This window comes from Suricata suricatta, chromosome 8, assembly GCF_006229205.1.
Source record: "Suricata suricatta isolate VVHF042 chromosome 8, meerkat_22Aug2017_6uvM2_HiC, whole genome shotgun sequence".
Taxonomy (NCBI): domain Eukaryota; kingdom Metazoa; phylum Chordata; class Mammalia; order Carnivora; family Herpestidae; genus Suricata; species Suricata suricatta.
The window spans coordinates 65781671-65803987 of NC_043707.1; the positions used below are offsets into that span (position 1 = coordinate 65781671).

Sequence of the window (22317 nt, forward strand, 5' to 3'; positions counted from 1 at the left end):
CACCTAAAACTAACATAATGCTGTATGTTAATTATACTTTCAATGAAGAAAATTATATATATAGTTCATCTGAAGTGCCTAGCATTATCCTTGGCACAGAATAGACATACTTTTATCAATCACAATATATTACAATACATTAAACAAACACTAATGTAGGTGTTGCTGTGAGGGGATTTTGTAGATGTGGTTAACATGTAAACTTGGTTGGCTCTAAGTAAAGGAGACTACCCTTGATAATGTGAGTAGGCCTTGTCCAATCAGTTTAGGGCCTCATGAGCATAAACTGAGACTTTGTGGAGAAAAAATTCTGCCTCAAGTATGCAGCCTAAAGTCCTGCTTGAGTTTTTAGTTCACTAGCCTGCCCTACAAATTTTGGACTCAACATTGCAATATCAACTCCTGCCTGAGATTCCAGCCTGCCAGTGTGCCCTACAGATTTCAGATTAGCCAATCCCCCAAATCACATAAGCCAATTCCTGAAAATACAGGAAGTGTGTGTGTGAGTGTGTGTGTGTGTGTGTGTGCGCGCGTGTGTTTATCTGTATGTGTGTATCCTATTGGTTCTTTTTCTCTGGAGTATACGGACCGGTAAATGGGGTACAGTTTGGCCATAGATCAATATAAAAGTTTTAGAAAATCCAATAGAGACAGTGGAAGAAGGAGAGAAGGCAAGAGAAGTTCTAAGAAAAATAGGATCCTCTATACAGCTAATCAGACCCATTTAAAATTTCCACAGGAAGTGGGAGTCCTCAACGAGTGTATAACCCAAAGTGTCCACATAAAGCTGGGCCTACTCCCTCCAGAGAACTTTCAAACTTTCACTTCACTATTACTGAGGATCTTCTTCCTCTGTGAGTTGCTTGCTCTCCCACACCTCTTCCACTTGACCTTCTGGGATTCACTGGAACTATCAGACTTGCCTTGTTTTTCATGGCTGAGGTACTTTAGAGTTAAACAAAAGACTGAATGATGCTGTTCGAGAATCACTGCAGGAAGTCTGGCCCTCCCAGAATGCTATTCCTTAGTGGGTCTGGACAAAAGGTAACTGGCCACAAAATACACAGGAACAAAATTCTCCAACCCCTAAGGATTCCAAGGATGGACTTTTTCCTGGTTTTATGTCATGTGCTGGCTGTTATGTTTCCAAAACAAATACAGATACAACATAGTGATTGGGGTCAGAGTTGGAATTTTCTGTTTTGGGGTCCCAAAAAGCACCGAGCTGATAATTAAAACTGAGATAAATGGTCTCAGCCGGTTAAACATCTGACTTCGGGTCAGGTCACCATCTCCCTGTCCATAGGTTTGCTCCACATCAGGCTCTATACTGAGAGTTGGGAGCCTGGAGCCTGCTTAGGATCTCTCTCTCTCTCTCTCTCTCTCTCTCTCTCTCTTTCTCTCTCTCTCTCTCTCTATCTTTCTCTCTCTCTCTCTCTCTCTATCTATCTCTCTCTTTCTCTCTCTCTTTCTCTGCCCCTCCTTTACTCACCTCCAGGATAGGGAAAAAGGGTCTGTGGACAATTTTTAGCAGGGAAAGGTGTTATTGAGAGGGTACCAATTTGCCAAGCCAAGAAGTCAAAAAGGAAGTGATAAGGAAGGAAAAATGTGGCAATGGTTGAAAACCATTGGTAAAAGTTTGGAGGACTGACTCAGGAATCAAACTGAGGGGTGAGGATAAATTGGGTAGACAATGAAGCTGATGACCTTGAAACTGAAAGACTAGACTGAGGAGGCAAATACTGGTCAGATACTGGTAAAATTTTGTATTGGTAGATATTAGAAGCTGGAGAAGGGATGGTAAAATATCCTCCAAACTGGGAAGGCACTCTTGTGACTGAAAAACCAAGCAAGCCACTCCAAACTATTTATACAGTTGTGGTGGAAGGGACCAGGCAGGCACTGGGCAGCTACTCTCCTCAAAGTCCAGAACTTAATCCACAGATTTTATAGAACAAGGGGAAAAGCAGAAGTCATTGTGGTGAGGTCAAGAGTTTAACGTTTAACAGACCACGTGCACCGTCTATGAGGCAGAGGGAAGGGAGGGGAAGAAACTATGTTATCTCTACTAGTTATCTAAACAACTTTAGGGAAGGTCAGAACAAGCCTTCCTTCATTCCATCAACCTCCAAGGGGCCTGGAACACGTAGCCTTGAGGTAGGCCATTGCATGGACGTAAACAGGATGCAAGGCCAAAGATAGAGTAGCATTGTTGGCACTCCCAGGCTACAAATATGTTTCATCCTATTTTCCATGAAAGAAATAATTTGAGAAATAATGCAGCTGTAAAATTGTAGAAAAATTATTGTTCATTTGACCACAATCTGGGGTTTGATCTCATATCTTTCCCTACTCTGTATGACATCCAGGCAATTCAGTGTGACTGGGGTAAAACATACAACCATGCCAAATGCTTTTATTTTAAATTCATGATTGTGAACTTCAAGTAGGTCATTGATGATACCTGGCAATTATACTACATTTCTCTAGTGAATTTATTTTTGCACTCTCCTAGACAACTATTTCGTACCTTTTCTTGGCTCCTTAAACTGTCAATATTTTTTCCACCCTCACTCTCAGATGTCGACATTTCTTTTTACTTCACCAAGAAATAAGCACAACCAGAAAATATCCACAAATTCCCAGCATAACCACCCATTATATGCTTTTTCTCTTGTAACAAGAAGAGAGTGGTGAATTGTCCATGATTCCATCTGGGGCTAACTCCTTTACTCTGGCGCTAGACCCCATCCCTTCTTACCTATGCCATCATGCTCCAGTAATTCTCCATCTGCTCTACTGCATCCTCAATTTTCCCTGTCTGATAAATCTTTCCCATCAGCATTCAAGCATGTTGTCTTGCTTTAATAATAAACAAAAATACTTTCTTCAACTACTTCCCCATTTTTCACCTTTCTTTTATAGCCAAACTCTTTCAAATATCTGTCCGTTTCTCTGATTCTACTTTCTTTCCTCTTATTTTTTCTTGGACGCACTTCAGTCAGGCTTTTACCTACAATGTTTATGGAAACAGCTCATGATCATCAGTGAGTTCTGTTGCTAACTCAGATGATCATTTCTCTTGACCCATCAATAGCAATAGACTCAGTATTCTTGAAATACTCTTTCTCTGACCTCTGAGACACTATGCTTTCCTGGTTTCCCTTCCATTTCACTGGTTGCTCTTCCTCAGTCTCTCTCATTAGTTCCTCTTCTCACTATATTTGGTGATGAGATTACAACTGATTTTAATCTCTGTGCTTTTCTGTAATCACATTTTAAACAATTAAAGTGTAATATTTCTGTAATCGATTTTTTAAAAAAGAATTCATGGCTGGAGAGAAACAGAAAGACTTACCTAATGAACTTTAAAACAGTCTTTTCACACCCAAAGCATCAGAACACTTTGAAAATAATAAGAGGCCTGCAGATTTGAAGCAGTATTTTAGGGGTGGGAGAGATGAAGTCTCAGACAACAAAAACTATTCCAGCTTACTTGCATTGTCCAGGAGAAGACATATTTATATGTCCTAGCTGCTTACTGACTCAGAGTCAGGGACATTCTCCTGGTAGGGGTGGCAAAGGGAAGGTCTGAGGCTCAAGGATCCCATCATCTCAAGAACCTTAAGCTCTGGGACTTTCTTAGAAGGAGAATGAAAATTCACTGAGCATTTTTGTTCCCTAAAATTGGAATTTCAATAGTATTCCTTCTAGTCTACAAAATCAGAGTTTTTCTTTAAAAATGTTTTTATTGGGGTGCTTGGTGGCTCAGTTGGTTAAGAATCCAGCTCTAGCTCAAGTCATGAGCTCTGTGCAGGCAGTGCGGGGCCTGCTTGGGATTCTCCCTCTCCCTCTTTCTCTGCCCCTCCCCCACTTGCATGCTCTGTCTCAAAATAAATAAACTTCAAAAATGTTTTTATTACGTAATGTTTGCTAAAAAAAAAGAACATCTGCGTGTAACAAAACTCAATAATTAAAATAGATGGATTTGAATCTGAAACTTCACTTGGTTACTGAACATTATCAATACTTTCACACATATGTGCACCACTCCTTTCCTATCCTATTTGCCTGCCTCTCTCCCCACAGGAAAAAAAAAAAACCACTAAACTGAATTTGTCATTTCCATATCTATTTTAGTAGTTTTTTCAAGTATGTATATTTTCTTTAAAAAAATTTTTTTTTTACATTTATTTATTTTTGAGAGACAGAGCGTGGAAAGGGAAGGGACAGAGAGAGAAAGAGACCCAGAATTCGAAGCAGGCTCCAGGGTCTGAGCTAGTGGTTAGCACAGAGCCTGATGTGAGGCTCAAACTCACAAACCGTGAGATCATGACCTGAGCCAAGGTCGGACGCTCAACCAATTGAGCCACCCAGGTGCCCTATATTTTCTTAAATGCTGTGTTATTTAGTTCTTTCTAGAATTTCCTAAAAATAGCATCATACTTTGTCATGCATCCTGTAAGTTGTTTCTGCATCTCAATATTATGTTTCTAAGGTTCTTCCACCTTGCTGTACAGAGCTGTAATTCATTCATTCTCACTGTTACATAGTATCTCATTGTGTTAGTACACCATATACATTCACCCATCAATGAATATTTGGTTTGTTTTCAGTTTTTTCTATTTCTAACAATGCTACTATGAACTTTCTCAACCCTGTTTCCTGATACACGTGTGTTCAAGTTATTCTAGGCCAATAGCTTTTGTGCTTTTGTTCACTACAACCCAAGTAATGAGTATATTTTACTCAGTAATTCAGTAGTATACCATGTGGCACAGATAGCTAGCTGTTCATACACTTCCATTATTGTTGGAAAATAGAAGTCACTTAGAAGTTTACTTTCAAATACTGAAACTTCTGGGGATTAAAATTGATTTCTCTATCTTCTTATCTTTAAGATAGAAAGATAATAAAATTTTGTTGTTGACTTCTAATTTAACTGCATTTTGTTCAGAGAAAATATTCCATATAATACCAGTTATTTGAAATTTGTTGAGTCATGCCTCATTGACTGAAAAGTGGTCAAGTTTTAGAAATGTTCTCTACCAATTTTTATACATGTTCCATGTGTGCTTGAGATGAATGAGTATTCTCAAATTATTTGATATAGGTTTCTATATTTATGTAATAATCAAGGTTCCTAATTATTTTGTTTACATATATTTTTAAAAATATGTACAGGTGAAATGCTTTGCTCTCAGAATTTGCTTTAAAATATTTCAGTTCCTCTTACTCCTCAGAAATCATTAGAGGGATATCTTCTTTTATAATTTTTTTTGTGTTTCATAACTTTAATGAATATTCTAACTATTCTGTACAAATTGCAAACACTGTGTTCAGTTATAAGTGTATTATAAGGTTGAGCACTCTACAGGCCTGATCACAGTATGGACACGGCATTTCTGGCTGCCAGAGACCATGGTCACACACTTGGAAACTCCACACGCTGGCCAAGAACAGGTCACTCTGAACCCAAGGCTTTGAAGACAAGATGATCCGGGGGCCAAGAAACAGGTGCTACTGAGAAAGCAAGACTGGATGCACACACTGGAAGGAAAAGCGGCCCTTCCTAGCCCAGGCCTCTCACCACAAGAGCCTGGCAAAACTGTGGTGTCCTAAGCACAACACTCTGTCAGAGCTAATCATGAAAAGGAAATCCTGGGGGCACCTGGATGGCTCAGTTGACTTCACTCAGGTCCTGGTCTCAGGGTTTGTGGATTGGAGCCTCATGTCAGGCTCTGTGCTGACAGCTCAGAGTCTGGAGCCTGCTTTGGATTTTCTCTCTCTCTCTCTGTCTCTCTCTGCCCTTCCCCCACTTGAGCTCTGTCTCTGTCTCTCAAAAATAAATAAAAATGTTAAAAGAAAAAGAAAAAGAAAAAGAAAATGAGCTCCTGCCCTTATCTGCTGGCCTGGCCAGTCCAAGCGAGGTTTCTTCTTTGCAGATCTCCCTCCTGTAGGGCAGGCCTTCCTCCTGTAGGATCTACCACCACACCCCCTGGCATGTCACCAGGTCATCAGTCAGTTTCAGAAACTGTAAGGACAAGAGACAGCATGCGTCCAAGCCCTTACAAGCAGGAAAGAATAAATAAATGTGGGGATGAACCACAAACACTCGTGCCTCAGGGCTAGGGTGCACACACCCCCTACTCCACCCCAAGGAAGACAAAACCGAAGAAAGAAAGAACACTCTAAGGAGAACAGGACTCTCCTCTACTGAGACAATTGGAGTAAAGGAGACCAAGAGGTGGGAAATACAAAGCGTGTGGGTTTCTTCAAGTGAAAGAAGAATCCAGTCCAACTGTGAAGTGGTGTAATTGGTTCTAGATGCCCTGTAACCACATCCCCAGACATCTGCCCTTGGCATCAACTGACTGCCCACTGACCCTAGGGTCTACAGGACTTTCCCAAAGTCAGGGCCTGGGAAAGTCAACTGAGCTGCACCCAAGGCTGTAGAAGCTGCTGGAATCAAACCTTCTATTTCAGAAATGCATTTAAGTTGCCACTGTACGGGTTAAGCAAAATAATAAGGATAAAAGATAAGGTCAGAAGCATGCACTTGAAAAGAAGTTAAAAAAGAAAAAAAAAAAGAAAAGAAAACAAGTTAGATGTAAGCACGGCCAATACAGGTTGTGCTGTGGCTGCAGTGAGTCCTGAGTGTCGTCTGTGGCAGCCCTCCCTGTGGGGCCCTCACTGTCTTACTGCTCTTTGCACTGGGAGGGCTGGCTGGGCTCCTTCTTGGGGGTAATTTTGGCATCATCCTCAACTTCTTCCTCCTCATCATCTTCTAATTCCTCCTCTTCTCCTTCCTCACCCTCGTGAAAGTTGTCATCATCCTCTATGACCTCCTCCAAAGTAGAGCACCGTCTGCAGGACCATCCATCCGCTCCTGAAAGAAGTGTCCAATTTCAAAGTTGGAGGCTAATGTGAATTCTGAGTCTTCATCAGTGATTCTCCATCCCCAAATGCTTTCAGTGGACTAAAGGTGAAAAATGAGTTGTTGGTGACTTGTTTGGTAATTGTTCTCACCATGCCTGGGCCTTTTTTAATGTTTCTTCTTTTTCTTGACTGCTTTGACTATTCATTTTTTTCCTTTCTGCCAGTTAATAACACACCCTTCATAGTCAACTATTTCAGGAACTTCAAAGGAAAAGAGATCAGGCCTTCTGTGGCTCTGATTTCATCTTTTATCTTTTCGTCAGGACTGAATTGGTAAATAGTCGTTGGATTCAAAATGGTACTCTAATACAAAAGAGATAGTCTGCCAGAGCCTGAAAACTTCAGTTTGCTATCCTGCAGGCCCTTCACTATGGACTTCTTATACTCCTGAATTAATTCACTTAGCATATCTCATTTCTGAAGATGGTAAATCCGAACTCTGGAATTTCTTTAGGGTTTGGTTCCTCTGCTGTCCTTTGTGGTTTGGCTCCTCTGCTGTCGCTACTTCTTTTGTTGTTGTTGTTGTTGTTATGACTACTTTATCTTTCATACCTTCAGCCAATTTATCTTCTTCATTTTCACTGTACCGTTCTGACTCTGCATTGCCCAGATCAACATCACCAATGATGAATTCACTTCTCTTGTCAAAGAGAGGCTGGTACAGTCACCATACTTTCTCTCCAGGCCTTGGAACTCCTTGTAGAACTTGGCCTCTATGTGAGCACACTTCACTTGCATCTGCTTCAACATGTTGATTCTTTTCACTGCTCTAGGTCAAGTGTCAATGTAACTTGAAGGAATGTGGGAGACATTGTCAAACTATTCCTGTAAAGCTTCCAAAACTTGAGGGTTCTGCATCACCTGAGGGGGAACTTTTCTGTATTACTTTTTGGTTATTTCTTGCATTTTTAGCAGCCTCTAAGTCATCTGAAGGAACACCATCTGAAAAACTGTTATCTGCCATCTGAATGCTTTGAACTCCAAATGGAAAGTTATGGCAACTCTCAGAAGTGAAGAGCACAAAGAGTTCAAATGTGGGTACCTCACTGGAATGCCAGGGGTTGTAGTTCCGCAGTGGCTGCCTCCTGCAGATCCCACTTCTTCTTCTACTTCTTCTTTTTTAATGTTTATCTGTTTTTGAGAGAGAGAGGTGGAGGGAAAAGCAAGGAGAGAGGGCTGGGGGGCGGGGGAGAGACACAGAATCCAAAGCAGGCTCCAGGTTCTGAGCTGTCAGTACAGATCCAACATGGGGCCCAAACTCACAAACTGCTAGATTATGCCCTGAGCCAAAGTCAGACGCTTGACTGAGCCACCCAGGGGCCCCAGATCCCACTTCTGACATCATCTCATGTCAACCAGGTGGATTGCCCTGACTTGGCTCCTCACATCTCCTGCGGCTGTGGCAGTGGCAGTGGCAGTGGCAGTGGCCTCACTCATTCCAGGGTCTGCACCACCAGCAGGAGACATATTTTAATTTTATTATTAAAAAGTTTTTTTAATGTTTATTTTTAAAGGAGAGAAAGACAGAGCATGAGCTGGTAGGGGGAGAGAGAGGGAGACAGAGAATCCAAAGCAGGCTCCAGGCTCCAAGCTGTCAGCACAGAGCCCAGTGTGGGGCTCGAACTCGTGGACAGCAAGATCATGATCTTAGCTGAAGTCAGATGCCCAACTAACAAGCGACCTAGGCTCCCAGCAGGAGAGATATTTTCAACAAGATTGCCAAAATGGGTGATGGTACTTAGAAGCTCATTATATCATACCAGGGGTTCTCAAAGTGTGGTCTCCAATCAACAGCACCAACACTACCTGAGAACTTCTGAGAAATGCAAATCTTGGGTCCCACTTTTGACCTACTGAATCAGAAACTTTAGACTGACTGAATTAACAAATGCTCTAGGTGATTGTGATATGTACTAAAGTTTAAGACTTTTACCACAGTTATCTTTTAGTTGATATTTGCCTGATTTATCCTTTTCTAGTTGAAATTGAAATTTCTGGTTGAAATTTTATTGAGATGATTGCATATGTAATTTTAAGAAATAATGCGGAGAAATCTTGTCTACATTTGCCCAGTTTCTCACAATAATAACATTTTGCAGTACTATAGTATATCACAGCCAGGTTACTAACATGGATGATTTGCCTTTTTTTCTATCACTTTACTTTTAAGCCTTTCCATATTCTTGTTTTAGGTATGTCTCTTATAAATAGTTTATCTTGGATTTTATTTCTGTTCTTTAATCCAATCTGTAACAGGCTTCTTCAACCCACTTACATTTACTAAATTTGTAATGTTTCTACTTGTTTCCAATTTCTAATTTTTTTTCCCGTACTATTTTCCTTCTCTTTTGCATTTCGTTTTTTACATTAAGGTTTTAAAAAATCGTTAACTTGAATATTAGCATATTCCATTTTCTCCCCTGTACTAATTTGGAAATAGCATGGTCTATTTCTGTTTTTTCAGTGATCACCCTTGAAGCATTCTTAACAATATCCAAAGTAAATATCTTCCCTCCAAAACAATATAAGGAACTTTGAAAAAATTCTTTTGAACATTGAGCACTTTAACTCTGGTCATCCTAACCTAAGGGCTATTCTTTCCAGTTTTTTAGTTTTATCCTTTTCTTAATTTTCCAAATTAGCATCTAAAAGGTATTTGTTTAAATCTAACTACACATTTACCTATATCTTTGCTCATTAGTTCATCTCTCACATCCCAGCAAAGGATCAATTTTCTTCTCTCTCTTCCTGCTCCTGATCTGAGACCAGCAGCACCGGCATCACCTGGGCAATTGTAAGAAATGCAGTCTCTTAGGATCCCTGTTTAGATTTACTCAATTTACATTATCTGCATTTTATTTATTTATTAAAATGTTTTAAAATCTTTATTTATTTTTGAGAGTGAGACAGAGAGAGACACAGAGTGTGAGCAGGGGAGAGGCAGACACAGAATCTGAATCAGGCTTCAGGCCCCAAGCTGTCAGCACAGAGCCTGATGTGGGGTGTGATGTGATGGAACACGAACCATGAGATCATGACCTGAGCCGAAGTTGGACCCGAAGCTTAACCGAATGAGCCACCCATGCCCCCCTACCTGCATTTTATTTAAAATTCCTGGATGATTTGTAGATACATTAAAGTTTGAGAAACACTGCCCTAAAGTATTCCCTTTAGAAATTAATGGCATTCTTATTCGCTACAATCTGCCTCAAATATCACTTACTTTGTGAAAACTTCCTTGACCACTCTGATATAAATCAGGACTCTTGATTTCACGTGTTAGAAATCCAGCTCCAACTACTTCCCTACCATCTCTCCCTCTGTCTTCTCTGTCATAGTAAATGGCAACTCAATCCTTCTGGTTGCCTGGCCCCCAAATCTCAGAGTCATTTTTGATTTCTATCACACAGCCAATCTGAAGAGGAATCATGTTGCCTGAAAATATATCCACATTTGCTCATTTCTCACCCTCTTGCACTTCCACTCTAGTCCAGGCAGTCATCTCTCAGTGGCTTCAGTCTGCTTATCCCATTCCATAGGAGCTGGATGATGCTTTTTATTTTTTAAATTTATTTTTTTTAAGTTTATTTATTTTAAGACAGGAATTGCATGTGCATGAGTGAGGGAGGGGCAGAGAGAGGGAGAGAGAAAGAAAGAGAGAAAATCCCCAGAAGATTCCACACTCAGTAGGTAGCTAGACATGGGGCTCAATCCCACAAACCCTGAGATCATGACCTCAGCTGAAATTAAGTGTCAGATGTTCAACTAACTGAGCCTCCCAGATGTCCCCAGATGATGCTTTTAAACAGGAAACATTGGGCACCTGTGTGGCTCAGTCAGTTGAGCGACCAACTCTTTATTTTGGCTCAGGTCATGATCCTGGGGTCATTGGATTGGACCCTGTGTCAGGCTCCACACTGAGCGTGGAGCCTACTTAAGATTCTTTCTCTTGGGGCTCCTGTGTGGTGCAGTCAGTTAAGCATCCAACTTTGGTTCAGGTCATAATCTCACGGCTTGTGAGTTCGAGTCCCATGTCAGGCTTTGTGCCGACCTCTCAGAAACTAGAGCCTGCTTCAGATCCTGTGTCTCCCTCTCTCTGCCCCTTCTCTGCTCACACATACTCTCTCTCAAAAATACATAAACATTAAGAAAGAAAAGATTCTCTCTCTCCTCTCTCTGTACCTGTTCCTCACTCCCCTGCTCACACACTATCATCAAGATTAAAAAAACAAAAACAAAAACAGAAAACATGAGTCAGATGATGTCACTCTGCATATTTGTCCCACTTTAGCGTAATAACCAAAGGCTTGAAGATGGCCACTAAAGCCCCCTACGTCGTCTCATTCTGCTTTCTCCCTGATTTCATATCTTAGAATTTTCTAGCTTGCTCATGCCATTCTAACCACACCAGTAGCCTCCTGGCTGTTCCTTGGATATACCCGGCATATTTTTGCCTCAAAGCTTTTGTACTTGCTTTTCTCTCTGGCTGGAATGCTCTCTGTCAAATGGCTTGCTTTCTCAGCACTTCTTTGTCAGTCTTCCCTAACTATCCTATTTAAAACTGAATAAGCCTTCTCCACATTCCCTTTTCCCTTTCCTTCAGTTTTCTCCATATGGTTACACCACCTCATATAGTATATAAATATTTTTTTGTTATTTATATGTTAAATTTACTAAGTCAAATCAAGGCTCTTTCTCTTCATTCTCTGTTTTTCTCTTCTAAGATAATCTAAATTCCTAGGAAGCTTTCTTTTTTTTTTCATAACATGAAGTTAACCATTTTAGCCACTTTTGGGTATATAATTTAGTGGCATTAAGTACATTCACAATATTGTATAACACTCATAATTATCTAGTTCCCAAACCTTCCATCACCCTAACCAGAAATTTTGTGTGCATTTAGCAATAACTTTTCGTTTGCCCCTCCCCTCTACTCTAGTAACTCAATCCTACCTGCTATCTCTGTCAATATGACTATTCTAAGTACCTGAAACAAGTGGAATCATATAATAGTTGTTCTTTTATGTCTGTTTACTTCTTCTAGCAATATGTTTTCAAGGTTTATCTGTGTTCTGGCCTCATTCCCTTTTACAGCTGAATAATAATTCAGTTGTATGGGTATACCATATTTGGTTTGGACTCTGGGGTTGTTTTACCTTTTGACCATAATAAAAAGTACTGCTGTAAATATTGGTGTATTTGTCAGAGTTCCTGTTTTGAATTACTTTAAGCAGCTTGGAGTAGAATCGCAGGGTCATATGGTAATTTTTGAGAAACTTCCCGCTGTTTTCCACAGTGGCTGCATCAGTTTATATTCCTACCAACATTGCATAAGAGTTCCAGTTTTTTCCACATCCTTGCTAACATTTGTAATTTTTTTTCATAATAGCAATATTAGTGGGTATAAAGTGATATTTCATTATGGTTTTGATTTGCATTTTCCTAAGGACTAATAAAATTGTGCATCCTTTCATTTTCTTTAGAGAGAAATCTATTTAAGTCCTTTGCCTTTTTAAAATTGGCTTACTTTCTAGTTATTGATTTGTAACAGTTCTTCTTATAATCTAGATATTAATCCCTTATCAGAAATATGATTTGAAAATATTTCTCCTTTTCCATGGGTTATTCTCTCACTCTTTTAACAGTGATTTTTGAAGCACAGACAGTTTGAATTTTAATTAAGTCCAATTTATGTATGTTTCCTTTTGTTGTTATGTTTTCAGTGTCATATTTAAAAATCATTTCTGAAAAAAAAACATAAAAATAATTGCCAAATTCAATGGCATAAAGATTTTTCCTTATTTTAAAAATACTTTAATGTTTTATTGACTTTTGAGAGAGAGACACACACACATAGAGCATGAACAGGGGAGGGGCAGAGAGAGACACACATACAGAATCTGAAGCAAGCTCCAGACTCCGCGCTGTCAGCACAGAGCCCGACATGGGGCTCGAACCCACCAACCATGAGATCATGACCTGAGCCAAAGTCGGATGCTTAACCAACTGAGCCACCCACGGACCCCTGTTTTTGCTTTTGTCTTTATAAGATTTTTATAGTTTTAGTTCTTAAGTTTAAGTCTTTAATTTATTTTGCATTAATTTTTCTATGTGGTACAAGATGAGGATCCAACTTTATTTTTTTTGCATGTGGGTATTCAGTATTCCTACTATATATTTTTTTTAACTTATCGAACATATCTGTTTACTGTCTGTTTATTCCCACTATAATTTAAGCAGGCAGGGTTTGTGTCTGTTTTTGTCACTGATATGTTACTTAAATATTGCTTTTCTATTTACTGCTATTTGAGGTAAAAAAAAATCACCCCTAAATTTAGTGCCTTAAGACAATAGTAAACATTTATTATCTCTTACAAGTTTCTATGTATCAGGAATCTGGGAACAGCTTTCTGACTGGTCCTGACTTGAGGTTTCACATGAGATTCAGACAAATGTCATTTGAGGAGGTTCCCAGGGGCTGAAGGATCCACTTCCATGGTGGCTCAATGAGTGGCTACAGGTTTGTCCTGGGTTGGGGCGCCTGGGTGGCTCAGTCGGTTAAGCGTCTGGCTTCAGCTCAGGTCACAATCTCATGGTGCGTGGGTTCAACCCCTGCATTGGGCTCTGTGCTGACAGCTAGCTCAGAGTCTGGAGCCTCCTTCAGATTCCGTATCTGTCTCTCTCCCTGACCTTCCCCTGCTCGCGCTGTCTCTCCCTGTCTCTCAAAAAAAACAAACAAACAAAAAAACCAGTTTTGTCCTGGGTGATGACGGGAGTTTTTTCTTCATTGAGCTCCTCACACATGATGACCAGCTTCCTCCAAAGCAAGCAATGTAGGAAGGAGAACAAAGCAAAAACTCCAGTGTCCTGATGACTTAGCCTCAGAGGTTATTATATACTCTATCTCTTTTGCTGTATTTTATTGGTTACACAGACCAGCCCTCCACATTCAATGTGTGAGGGTCTGTACAAGCTCATGAAGAACAGGCAGTTAAGATCACTCGGCCAAGCTAGAGGATGGCTACTACATGTATCAAGAAAATGTCTAGTATAAAAACCAGCTTTAATAAGCATAACATATATAAGGTTCAGGAAAAGCAGGATTGACTGGAACCAGGGATTCTAATATCTTTAGAATGTTCTCCATCTCATTTTTGTTTCTCTGAGTATAGTCACGATATCTGGGTTCATATCTTTAGAGCTTCATAATAAGAAGGTATATCAACTCTGGTTTGAAAAATCCCAGGGCATGATTCTCCCAGGGCTCCCTACCTCCTTAACCCAGTCAGTGTGGTCATGGGGTGAAGTGATAGGTTTAGCTTGAGTCAGGCACCTACACCTATTAATAGAAGGTGGAAGGGGGTGTGGGCAGATAAAAATAGTACAACTTCCTCGGCCAGGTTAGGTACTCCCCCTTCTGTATGTTTCCACCCTAATATATATATATATATATTCTACCATATGAAAGAATACATTGTTATTGTCCATTTATTTGTTCATATGTCTGTCTTTTACACCAGACTATATGTTCTTACACTAGAGGCTGAATACAAGTACTACATTTTTTGTTAACTCCAAACAACGTGGGGTTTGTAGTGAAGAGAGCCTGGTGCTTGCGTTTTTGCTTTTCCTTTTACTAATTGTGGCTTTGGACCAGGCTTAGTTTCCTCATCTTGTAAATGATGATGGCTGCCTCATGTAGAAGCACATAGTGTTATTGCTGACATGTTGCAGGAGCTGAGAGTGTTAGTTACTGTCCTTCTTAGGAAACTGCCTGACACAATTGTATATACTTAATAAATATGTTTGTGTGTGAATGACCGAATGAATGAGTAAATAAATGAAGCATTCTTAATGACTTGCTCAGGGTTCACTTGTAAATAAAGATCATAATAGGATTATGGTGAAGATTAAGATAGATGAAAAGTGCTTCCATAGTTCAACTCATGGTAAGACTTCTAAAATATAAGCTATCATTATCAGAGAGGCAGTCTTCTAAAACCAACATATTGTAGGAGATCTCTTTCAAGAGAATGGGACAATAATGGAGAATAGAATATTTCTAATTTAGATAACTCTCACAAAGTATATCACTTGCTTCTGTATTTCACAGTAAACTCTCATTTAATAGCCCCAAGTAATAAAAATGTGATATCGGTCGATAGAACACAGTAGCCTGCAGTATTCCAAAAGCTAAAAAGTAAAAAAATAACCACAAAGTTAAGTTATTAATTTTGTCCAGTGTCAAATTCTAAGAGCTGAAATCACCTAACATTTAGAAGCTTCTAGCTCGTGCCTCAGAGTTAGCATCCCAGACACAACAGTTCATATTCAGTTGTCATTCTGAGACATGTCAAACCATTTAAGGAAGGAAGGAAAAAGGAAGAAAGGAAGGAGGTGGGGGAAGGGAGGGAAGGAGGGAAGTAGAGAGGAAGGCAAGGTGGAAGAAAAACAAAATCATTTAGGTTTTCATAAGACCCCAAAGCTTTGGTTACTGCATTTCTAGTTCTCCACATTCGGAGCTTCCCCTAAAGAATCCTACTAACAAATGCACAGGGTGGAACTGAAAGGGTGTTAAATGGGTGGATCCCAGTGACAATGTCAATGTAAACACTCCCTATGAGTCAGCTATAAATTCAATTCAAATCCCTAGTCTCCCAGTCTTCTCTGCTTATCATGGTTACAACCAAAATGACTGTTGGCTTTAGAAATGCTAATGGGAAACAAGTAAATGTCTACAATGTTTGATTTTATATTAGAACTTATAAAAATGTAAGCACTGCAGCAGGAAACATTTTGTCATTGAGTTAGAGTTTATATACATTGCTTAGTCTTTGAAACACTGAACAGCTTGGTAACATTTCTTGTAACATTTCTTCAGTTTTATTTTAAGAATGTTATTGTACTTGGGCTATTTGAGAGATTAATAAGAATTTATGGAGCATTAGGTTTAATTTTGCACCTGTAGGAAAGGTATTTTACTTTTTGTAATTTAATAGTTTCTGTCCTTGCTGTGATTAGCTACTGGTTATCTTTTTTGAATGTACATTCTCAGAGGGGAACTGATGAGTCCATAAGGGCTTCAAATTTCTCACGTGGAGAAAAAGAATAGCTGAAAAAAAAATGACTGGGTTACCATAGTACTCATTCATAAGTTCCACCAGGTGACAATGTTGAGTGTTGTGTGGTCTTTCAGTGATGACTTCAGCAGTGGTTGCTTCCCTGTTGTTTAGTGCAGTTTGTAATAAAAGCTAAATTAATTTTACTGTAAACTAATGCCTTAATGTAGCACCCTCATCCTGTTGTGGAGGTGAGGGTAGAGCACTAATTAACATTAGCTAAAATTTGTACTTTACTGTTAGACCATTTTCATGTGCAATAACACATCTCACAATGCATCAATCTTTGGCAACTCTTATTTGCCTGCTGAAGACAAGGAAGCTTACAGAGGTTAAAGGCCTATTAGCAGGTGGTAGAGTCAGGATTTTTCTAATTCAGTCTTTCAAAAAAATCTCTAATCTTTTTAATTTTGCATCTTGGTGCTTTGTGGTTTTGGATAATAGCAATTACAATAGCTATCATTTGTTGAATGCTTCTTATGTGCCTTGCATATATTATTTCATTTAATTGTCACTTCAGTGCTTAAGTAGATATGATTATTATTATTTCTAGTTTACAGATGAGAAGATTGGATCTCAAAGAGGTTAAAGCATACTTTTGACAAGCACGCTTGAAATTTTAGGTCACAATCTAGTCACTTGCATTAATGTAGAGGTTACTAGTTCCCAGATAATTGGAAGTTTACATGGAATTACTATGAATTACTATTCTAGTTGCACCAAATTTTATCTTGCTTTAAAACAGTTATCTCAGAAAGTCAAGAAAAGAACAGACTTCTCCTTTTGCTGGGTGGGATAAAAATTGGCATGCTATTGATGTCTCATTTTGGTCGCTCAATTTTAGAAGCTGTTGTTGGACTGATTGTGTGAATGTCTAATATCACATATAAAAATGATGCCCAAACTCTAGAGCCAGAAGAGCTGGTTTTTTACCACACCTGTGGCAGATCTAGTCTCTCTACCTGTGAACAAAGCGCCAAGAAATGGCAGTAGACTTATGTGCCTCTTAACAATGTTTTCTAAGATAATGTATCTTGCAACTAAGAGAATGTGGTAGAAGTAAAGTGGTAAGGGTAAAGCCATCCTCATAACCTCAATAGCTGGAAAGGCCACAACTTTTATGCTTAACTTAAATTTGGACTTATGTTGTGGAAAGCAGTGGGCCAAATGAAATAGGCTTTCACTACTTCATAATGAGCCTTTTCATTTTTCCAAAGCAAAATATTTTGAACATTAGCTGAAAGTTGTAATGGAGTGTTATTTTTCCTTTTTAATTAATTAATTAATTTTTAATGTTTTTATTTATTTTTGAGAGAGAGAGAGACAGACACATAGTGCAAGCTGCTGAGGTACAGAGAAAGAGAGGGAGACACAGAATTCATAGCAGCTCCAGACTTTGAGCTGTCAGCTCAGAGCTCAATGAGGGGCTTGAACCCACAAACCATGAGATCATGACCTGAACCAAAGTCAGAAGCTTAAATGACTGAGCCACCCAGGCTCCCCTCTTTTTTTTTTTTTAAAGCTTTTTTTATTTTGAGAGAGAGAAAGAGAGAGAGGCAGAGACAGAGATGGAGAGAGAGAGAATTTCAAGCTGATAGTGCAGAGCCTGATGTGGGGCTCAAACTCACAAACCATGAGATCATGACCTGAGCCAAAGCTGGACCTTTAACTGACTGAGCCACCCAGGCATCCCTCTCCTTTTTCTAGAAGAGCGCTGCCAAGAATACCTTCTGATGGATGGATATGGTCTATATCTGTGCTGTCCAAGATAGTTGCCAGTAGCCACACGTGGCTATTATCGAAGGCTTGAAATGTGTGAGTGGGAGTGGGAAATTCAAATTTTAATTTAAGTTTAAATGTAAACTTGGGGCACCTGGGTGGCTCAATTGGTTAAGTGTCCGACTTCGGCTCAGGTCATGATCTCACAGTTTGTGGGTTTGAGCCCCGCATCGGGCTCTGTGCTGACAGCTAGCTCAGAGCCTGGAGCTTATCTTCAGCCTCTGTGTCTCCCTCTCTCTCTGACCCTCCCCTGCTCACACTGTCTCTCTCTCAAAAATAAAAATTAAAAAAAAACACTAAAAAAAATGTAAACCAATCACATGTGGCTAGTGGCTGCTGTATCGGACAGTGCAGCTGGAGAATGTCACAGAGATGCCCTGGCTCTCTAAGGAAGCCGCAAATGCCAGCAGCCCAGGGTGAGTGGGAGGTGTTGTTCACAAATGGGCTTGACTACACTGGTGAGTTCCTTCCTCTTCCTTACAGTGGGCAGCTTTTGCCTCTCAGGGGAATGCCTCCTTTACTTTTCCTTTCTGTGAGCAATGACTCACATGGCATTCTGAGACTTAACCCTTGTCAGGTTTAGAGGGAATAGAGCTCAGACCCTCTCCTGTACAGTGACAAAAGATCTTTGCAACATTAGAACATAGGAAACTTTGAATTGCTAATTGAATTGACCTCAAATTAGTCTCCAAGATGGGTGTCACTGCCCATTGCACCCATGCTTCCTCTATTTTGAAGTTCCAGAGTGTGAACAGCAGAGTGACGGAGAGCTGGAGCAGAGGTGGTGTTGGTGTGGAATTCACATGGTGGAATTTCACTTACGCAAGTGCTTAAGCACTTGTGAGAAATCAGAATTAGCTATTTCTCTGGTTAGATTGAGCTATTTCAATGGAAAGTTAAAGTGTAAGCTCTCGTCAAAAAAATTGAGTGAGTGAAGGAAAGGCATAGACCAGGGAGATTGCTAGAGGGTCAAAGCTAATGGAATAAGTTCCTCTCCTCAGGCCAATGACTTCATTTAAGATAAAATATCTCAGACATTAAGCACAGCAGTGCTGATTATTTAGATTATTTGGGATATATGCATACGTATATATATTATATACGTATATATATTATATATACGTATGCATATAGTACCAATTAAAAATGTAATCTCAGGCCGCTTATGTGGCTGGGCACCTGACTTTGGCTTAGGTCATGATCTCACGGTTTGTGAGTTCAAGCACTGCATCAGGCTCTGTGCTGACAGCTCAGAGCCTGGAGCCTGCTTCAGATTCTGTGACTCTCCCTCTCTCTGGCCTTCCCCTGCTCACTTTCAGTCTCTCAAAAATGAATAAACATTAAAAAAAATATATATATATACATAATTTCTACCAATAAAATAAACACCAAGTTTATTCTTTATCATTCATTCAAAATACATTGAGCAGCAAGTATGCAAAAAGTACTTGGGCCTCTGAGAAGCCTAAGACAGAATATGACTCTAATCATTGCAAAGTTCTTGATCTAGTGAACAATATACATAAATCACTTCTGGCATTAGATTGACTGGGCTCCAAGCTCTGCTTCACCATTTTTCAATTTGTATAAATAGGGGCAAGTTACCTGGTATTTACTAAGTCTCAGTTTTCTCATATGCAAGGGGGTGATAGATTAAAAGAAATAACATATGTACAGCCTTGGCAATACTCATACACAGAGAGTGTTCAGCTGTATGTTAGTTTATTTTTAAAATAGTATGCTGCATTTCTTTTTATATAGTTTTTTAGGTAAAATTCACATTAATTGAAATGTTAACCATACATTTTTTTTTTGACAAAATGAACACACTTGTGTAACTCACACCCTTTCAAGATTTAGACCATTTTTATCATCCAGAAATTTCTCTCATGTGCCTTCCCAGTAAATTCCCTGCCAGGAGCAACCAGTTCTGTTTTTTTCAGCACAGATTAGTTTTTCCTTTTCTGGACCTTCAAGTAAATAAAATCATACAGTAAACACTCTTTTGTGTCATTTATTTTTTAATAGGTAATATATTCACCTGGTTAGACACTGACAAGGTACAAAAGGGCAGGCAGTCAAGAGTCTCCTATCCACTCCTGTATACCAGTCACCCAATTTCCTCTCTTGAAGCAACACGTGGCATTGGTTCCTGTAGCTACTATTAATACAGGGGTGTATACAAGGTTATTTGAGAACTCTATTTTAAAGTTTGCCCAAAGAATCTTGTGACAGCCCAGTTAAAACAATACAAAATTGGTTTTACAAATAACTAGAGTTATTTTTAGATTCTGATTCCAAATGTCAAATTGTGACTTTTTATACATGACAGGTAATCTTTAAACCACATCTAATTCAAGTTCTAACATTCTATGATTTTCACTCATTGATTAAACAAATATGTATTGAACAAATATGGAAATACAACCATGAACTGAAGAAAACCAAGCTCCTGGGCTTACGGATGTAATAATCCAGTTGAGGGGGGGGGAATAAAAATTCAACAGAATAATCATACAATTACAGTTTTGGTGCAGTATGATAGGAAGGGACCAAGGTGGGGAGGCCTGAGGGTGCTTCTGAGAGATACAGACAGGAGCCAACTGAGGTAAGAAGGATGAAGGTTGGAAAAGCTTTCTAGGCACTGAGCAGGGCATATGCAAAAGCTCTGTCAAGAGAGGAAGATTTGAGAGATTGGAAAAGGCCAGTGTGGCTGGAACAGAGACAGCAACATGGATGGAAGAGACAGCAGTAGTCTGAGCAGTGAGGAGTGAAGAGGTGGGGCAGACATCTTTGCCATACAGGACTTGGTTAGTTCAGGGGTTTTGTCTAAGAGAATGGAAAGCTATTAAAGTGGTTTACCCGGGAAGTGGCCAGGTCACATTGCCTTTTGTGTGGAGAAGAGATGAGAGAGGAACTAGGGGCATGTGGGCAAGCCATTCAGAAGACTAAGTCAGGCACCCCTGCAGCCCGATACAGGTAGCTTGGACTAGGGTAGTGATGGAGGAGAGAGAAGAGAACAATTCAAGGAAAATTTCAGAGGCAAAATTAACAGGATTTGCTGATAGGTAATATAAGAGGGAAAGGTTTTTCAAGGTGTCTCCTAGCTTTCTTATACAAAATGGATTCAGTTGCAATAAAATTGTTAGTTGAAATTGACTTTAAATAATGGCATGACCTAAAAGTTATGAAAAATTTTGCATCATAAAATTTCAAGGGTTCAAAGTTTTTAGCTGGATGGAGGGCATGGCTCTACTTCCTATTTTTCGGTATTTTCTAAGCCAGTTTTTTTTTTTTTTTAAAGGAGAGTTTTTCTGAAATGCTTACTGCAGTGAAACCCTTTCTGGAGACCATAAATTTGTATCAGAAAGTAACCGGGGGCTATCTAATTTCTAGGCCAACAATTTTGGAGTTTTTTTGGTGCTGATAATTACTTCCATTTTGTAACTTTTAAATGTATAACGAAGGCAATTTGTATTACCTTTATTCTTTTTCTTGCCCGTTTTTCCTGGGGTTAGACCGGAACTAGTAGATAGTTCCTGTCTCAAACTAAGTACGTACTTCTAAGAATTTCTTCGTTGATATTGGATGGTTGCCTGGCTGAACTGCATGTACTTGTGCCCAGGTTCTGCCCCCTGCCGTACTTTTGCATAAACCCAGTGTGTCTAGACGACTGATGGTAGAGGGATTTGCAATCCTAAGTGCTATTTGCACACTGATCATTGTTTCTGACAGTGACCTAGGTCACCTCTCGGTGAGTTGGGACGGCCTCCCTCTCGAAGCCTGCGCGTCTGCGTCGCGTGCCCGCGGCCTAGGAGGCGCGTGGGCGATGCGGTAGCGCAAAGCCTGCAGCTCCTAGCTTGGGGTCGCCTCGGGCCCCCGAGGGGGTGTGTCCTGTGCAGCTCTAACAGGCAAGGGACGGTTCAGGAGACTGGGGAAGTCTGCAATTCGGAAGGCCGAGGACTGGCGCTTTGAAAGACAGGCGGAGGAGGGAGAGGGATTTCCCCGCCCCCGTTCTCCACGGCCCAATCCCTTCGGCTTCTCCTTTTCTCGGTCCGCGGTCCGGCCCCTAACCTGCTCGAACCCATTATGCGGTAGAGGCGGTCGGTCTCTTTAAGGCCTGCCGCGCCTGCGCCTTGGGCTTTCCTGACGCGGTCGCAGACCCTGGAGTAGCCGGCGGGCTGGCAGGGTAGGGGTCGGGTAGTAGTTAAAGCACTGGCGGCTCCCGGAGGGTGGGTGAAGGTCGGAGGCGGCTCTGAGCAAGTCAGTGAGCTCGGCGCTTGAGAACGGGCGGGGAAGGCGGCCCGCGGAGCCGAAGTCCGGGCCGAGGCGCTGAGACGCGGTGGCGAGGCTGCCGGCTGGATGGGAAGTTAATGTTTACGGCGGAGTCCACCCAACGTTTCCAAGGTGAGGGGCGCCGCGCCAGGCCGGGCGGGCCGGGAGGCCGGGCGGGCCGCGAGCCCGGGTTCCGCGGGACGCA

The 22317-nt window shown here is 40.5% G+C and overlaps 1 protein-coding gene and 1 pseudogene across 5 annotated transcripts in view; one reads left to right on the forward strand and one right to left on the reverse strand.

Moving 5' to 3' along the window:
* Positions 1 to 6698: 6698 nt before the first annotated feature.
* On the reverse strand, positions 6699 to 7903 carry LOC115300307 (annotated as a pseudogene).
* A 14036-nt stretch (positions 7904 to 21939) lies between these two features.
* EVI5 (ecotropic viral integration site 5) overlaps positions 21940 to 22317 on the forward strand; it is a 190558-nt gene continuing 190180 nt past the window's right edge. For all 5 annotated transcript variants that reach the window (XM_029947060.1, XM_029947062.1, XM_029947063.1 and 2 more), the window contains exon 1: positions 21940 to 22244. The gene's annotated coding sequence lies outside the window, so the exon portion shown is untranslated. The remainder of the gene's footprint in view (positions 22245 to 22317) is intronic.